The sequence below is a fragment of the Penaeus vannamei genome, chromosome 17 (assembly GCF_042767895.1).
Source record: "Penaeus vannamei isolate JL-2024 chromosome 17, ASM4276789v1, whole genome shotgun sequence".
NCBI classification, from domain to species: domain Eukaryota; kingdom Metazoa; phylum Arthropoda; class Malacostraca; order Decapoda; family Penaeidae; genus Penaeus; species Penaeus vannamei.
In genome coordinates, this window is record NC_091565.1 from 3,810,072 (window position 1) to 3,815,071 (window position 5,000).

The 5,000-nt window shown below is 35.2% G+C and overlaps 1 protein-coding gene and 1 pseudogene across 1 annotated transcript in view; one reads left to right on the top strand and one right to left on the bottom strand.

Annotated features, from left to right (window-relative positions):
* LOC138864572 (protein mono-ADP-ribosyltransferase PARP3-like) overlaps positions 1-1,081 on the top strand; it is an 18,282-nt pseudogene extending 17,201 nt beyond the window's left edge.
* The window catches only part of LOC113820757 (perlucin-like protein), an 81,651-nt gene that overhangs the window by 25,414 nt on the left and 51,237 nt on the right, over positions 1-5,000 (bottom strand). The window lies entirely within an intron of this gene.

The window sequence follows — 5,000 nt, forward strand, 5'->3', positions numbered from 1 at the left end:
GTCATGTTTTCCCTTTGGCTTATAATGACGTGAATGAGACCAGTACAGACTAGCTACAACATACCTGTCTCTTATAATTTTGCAGAGGTGGGAAAAACTCATACATTTTTCCATAATTCTCTTGACTGATTTTATTTTATTTTCTCCAGTTGGGGATCATTACGGGATCTTCGAAGGTGAGCGAAACGTGGGCTTCATGTTCCTGGTCGAGGTTGCTTTAGGGAGAGAAAGCAGCATCACACAGTGTAAATGCAGCTTAACGAAGGCCCCCAACGGCTATGATAGCGTGGTGGCGAGAGGGTCGTGCGAACCAGGTAATTCAATGGGAAACAGATCAAATAAAAATGAAATAAATCATCATTGCAAATATCACGTCTAATAATGAAATAATAATAGATAATGGCACAATGAATGAAGTACTTGAAGTCAAACAAGAGCTTTAAAAGACCTGCTGGAATTTGCTCTTTCTATTAAAGTGTTTGTTGTCACACGCAAAGAGAGGTCGAAGTTGCAAAATTATGCACCTAATAACAACCCTTAAAGAATAATGCAAATTGCTTCCTCTCGCCCATTCCTCCAGACCCGAAGAAGAACAAGAAAGTAGTCTTCGACGGGAAGGACGTCATCGTACCTGTGGGGAAGCCTGTTCCTCAGAAGGAGTGGGCCCAAAGTGGCTTCTGTCAGAGCGAGTACCTTGTTTACAAAGAGAGTCAGGCGCGAATCAGATACGTCCTCAAGTTTTCCTTCGAGGAAGACGATGAATAGAATGATACGATCTTGCAGCCTTTGCATAGATGTTGCATTGTATATTATTATTATTATCATAGAGGCTTTCTCAGCTTTGTGTGAGGAAATCAATCTCAGAATATCATCTGCTATATATATAGATAGGTAGATAGATAGATATTGAATATAAACGATTGTTTTTTTTATTGCAATATTGGTTTTGTCTTTTGTAAACCAACCAGTACAAAATTTGTACACGTTGGCTTATTACCTTGTTTTTTTTTTCACTTGTGAAAAATGTACTTCGCATTCACCTCTGTAATAACACTTTTGTTAGATTAAAGTGTAAATTTATCATGGTGCTTTTTATAACCTGATTATATACATATTTTTCTTAGCTTTGGAAACTGTGGTACTATAAATTATATTTAGCTTACCCAAAGAATGATGCATAAAGTATCTCCATACCATTAGTTATTCCTTAATTATAATCTATACTAATCCTCTTTCGTGTCCGCCCCTAACAAGGATTACTACAGGGTATAACATGCCACGTATTTTCATCATTAATAGTCCGCAAAGTGGTACATCATGTGTTGTACCGAGATAGCGCGGGCAGCATCCAGGAAACACCAAGACCTGAACTCTGGAAAGGGAAAGGGGACCCACGCATGAAAAATTATAAAGTAGCTGTTATTTCTCTACTCCCTGTGATGTCCTGAGGTACTTTCGGAAGCAGAAGCAAACCAAGTAAGAGAAAAACGTGAAATGCAACATGGATTCCAGAAGGAAGCTCTTCACGAGACAGCTTTATCGAAGAGCAAAGACAATAACCGAAGCAATCTACTCTCGCTAAGCGATTCAACGAAGGTTTTTGACAGAAATTCTTCGTAATAAAACTCAGAATTTACGAAATGATAATCCTTGATTCAGAAATTGTTTTTTTCCACGAGAACGTAGTCAGAATTCGCGAAAAAGTACCACCAGTCTTACGGAATTCCACATAAGAGGTTTTCCAACAAAACTAAAATGCAAAAACGCAAAAACACGATTTTGCTGCAAGAGTAGCAATGGGCAGTGTTAATCAACGTGATCATATAACGCCATCAAATAACCAAACTAAAGTAGTTGAAATTACTGAAATGTAAATATGACACCTGTCAACTCATTCCTAAATTCAGATTGATTTTCCTCTGCCTATTACCTGTACAGACAATATGCAACACAACAGGTAAACTGTTCAATTGTCAAAAGATCATGTTCAGAAATGGGTAAGACATAAAAATCTATGGGCCCATGATCAGGATCCATCTGCTTAAAAGTCTTAGTAATTTTCAAATCTGTATAATTACCTGAAAAAAAAATTGATATCGCATATTTTCACACGACCAAACACTGGATCTCAGTTTCTTGTGATATAAATATCTATCAAGTTTTTCTATGAATGTATCTGAAATTTTGATTATCCCATATAACTATGTATTTTTTTTAATAGTCAATAATTGAATAAAGTGTTTTAAATTTGAATTTTGAATACTGATATGAGGCCAATTGCGATAGTACTGCACAGTAACACACCGCGGTTTCAAATCCTTATTAAACGAAGCTGCGAGTAAGCCTTTCGACCGAGGGAAGGAAAATGTGTCCATCCATCCCTCTCTCTGGCAGCAAATCTACTGCCCTTTCTCCTAGAGGTAAAGCTCTTAGGTTTGATGTTTACCCTTTGGCTTGCACGGGTGCTTCGCGTCAAAATATTGGAGGGAAAGGCAACAAAGATCGGTTTTCTACTGGTTCTGTCTCACTTGTCAATTCAAATACCTGTGTGAAGCATATTCAGTTTTAAAAAATACTGTTCATAAAACCTTACAGATTCTGCATTAGAGTTTTGAATTGTTGAATATGCAAACTGATTTCTTTACGGATCTACTGGAGGTACGTGTGGAGTTCCAGTATATCTAGGAAGCCACTGATGACCTCACGGCAAGAATTCCCCGCTTCAAAAGTATCCATCTTCAAAAGATGTGAATAATACTGCCGACCTTTGGTTTGATAAAGAGGGCCTACTAAGAAGCAAAGATGGTGGTAGACTGAAACTATTCCGTTTACAGCAATGAGATATAATGTGGTGCTAAGCACACTGCCTCGTAGGACAACTTCAAATTGAGAGAAATAGGAAGTAAAGGATGTAAATCGGACACGGAAGGTACTATTAGAAAGAAAGGACCATGTGCCATGAGGAGACAGCTGTTGACAGGTATGGTGCAGCTATGTGGTATCATATCCCTTTTCCAAATCGAAAAATCTAATACCAAATGCATGATAGATTTCAGAAGAAAAGGGTGCACTGTAAGATTCTGTAGAGGACAGGGAGAAGGAGATAGGAGTTCGCTCTTTGGTTTTATAGAAGAGAAGTGAGGAGAAAGGTGAGAGCCACTACTGACGAAGGGAAGGAGAGCAAAGGGAAAGATCAAGGCATGAGAAGGATCGGGTTTCCATGTCGAAATGTGTGGGACAGTTTGGATTTAGGAGAATAAGAATAGTGTTTATGAGAGAGTGTGTAAGGAGCGACCTCGGGAAGTGATAGGGTCATCCGAGAGGGTGTGGCTAGAGTTAAAAGTCTCCAACTATCGGGAAAGGTTTTAGAAACTGGGAGAATAAGGTTTCAAAGTCTATAAAGTCAATGGGAAGGGAAGTAAAGGCTAGATTGAAATGACGGCGGAGGAAGGAAGAGAATACAGAGATTATAGGAAATTTGATAATTGCTATGATTGGAACAAGACCAAATTTGTCCTATGTTGTGACTAAATCATCTGAACACATGTCTAAGCCAACAAAAGCATATTCAGGCATAGTTAAGTATGCATTAAGATATAGAAATATGACACTGACTTACGGATTGAAGTGCATTAAGTGTAAATAAAATTTAAGGTTAACTGGATACTGTGATCCAGATTGGGCAAATATATTAAAATATTTAGGAAAAAAACATTAACAGGGTAAATTCAAGTCAAGGAACTGGAGGAGGAAGCAAAACAAACGTAAAATATCCCCCCTCCCCCGAAAGAAAAAGAAAAAAAATCCCTTTATTTAGAGAATATATCATCAGTCACAAAACCGAATCGGGGAAATGCACAAATCCTCCCGAAAAGACGGAGCGACACGAGACACGTCTTCTCCCCTCCGCTCGCCACAGTCAACTGCCTGGGCCTGAGAAGCGGGAACGAGTGGGTCCTCTTGATCATCAATTATTCAAAACAATCATAATTTTTAGTGTTATTAGTTTTATTTGTTACATATACCCAAGGTGGTTCTCTGGTGATGTCAGAAGTACAACTATTTAGCTATATATTGCTCAAGAATTGGTGGTAAACGATGTCAGAAGTACAAATATTAAGCTATATATTGCTTAAGAATTGCTTTTAAAAAATATTGCGAACAAAATATCCTTTGTCACTATTAATGGCTAGCTTTCACAGGGCTAATATATGGTACTTGGGAAATACCTTTATATATCTTAAAATATATCTTAAAATACCTTTATATATCTTATTTATATATCTTAATCTATTTAAAAAAAATTTAAGGCCCCCCTCCCTTGTTGCACAGAAATTCGGCATAGACATATAGACATATATTATGACATAAATATAGTAAAATTATCATTATCACTACCATTATCATCATTATTAATATTACTATTATTATCATTTTTAATATTACTATTATTAACATTATTAATATTGCTATTATTATCATTTTTAATATTACTATTATTAACATTATTAATATTGCTATTATTATCATTATCATTATTATCTTGATTATTATTGTTATTGTTATTTTCATCATCTTTGTTCTTTTCACTGTAATTATTAACCATCATCATTATTATTGTTATCATTATGGTTATTGTTATTGCCATCATTATGATTATTATTATTGTCATCATTATCATTATATCATTGTCATCATTATCATTATATTATTGTCATCATTATCATTATTATTGTCATCATTATCATTATATCATCGTCATCATTATCATTATTATTGTCATCATTATCATTATTATTGTCATCATTATCATTATATTATTGTCATCATTATCAGTATTATTGTCATCATTATCATTATATTATCGTCATCATTATCATTATTATCGTCATCATTATCATTATTGTCATCATTATCATTATTATTGTCATCATTATCATTTTTATTGTCATCATTATCATTATTATTGTCATCATTATCATTATTATTGTCATCATTAT